We start from the raw sequence: 323 nt of genomic DNA on the forward strand, positions 1-323 counted from the left end.
AGTGCCAAGGCGGCGAAGGTGAATGCGGCCTACCCCGGCTATGTGCGCACCGACATGTCGTTCAACACCCCCGAGGCACCGATGGAGCCGGACGAGGGCGCGGAGACGACTGTCTACCTCGCCACGCTGCCGCCCGACGGCCCCTCCGGTGGCTTTTTCCACAAGAAGGAACGGCTCGACTGGTGACGAATGTGGGCAACTGCGTTTGTTAACGCGAACCGCGTTCGCTCTCTTTGCTGCGGCCCTGGGGGCTGTGGGGGGTGACGTGGGTTGTCTTCCAGCAGCTATCACTCATGCGCAACACGCTGCCACTGCGCACACAC

Source organism: Trypanosoma grayi, assembly GCF_000691245.1.
Source record: "Trypanosoma grayi strain ANR4 Tgr_910_V1, whole genome shotgun sequence".
In the NCBI taxonomy this organism is placed as follows: Eukaryota; Euglenozoa; class Kinetoplastea; order Trypanosomatida; family Trypanosomatidae; genus Trypanosoma; species Trypanosoma grayi.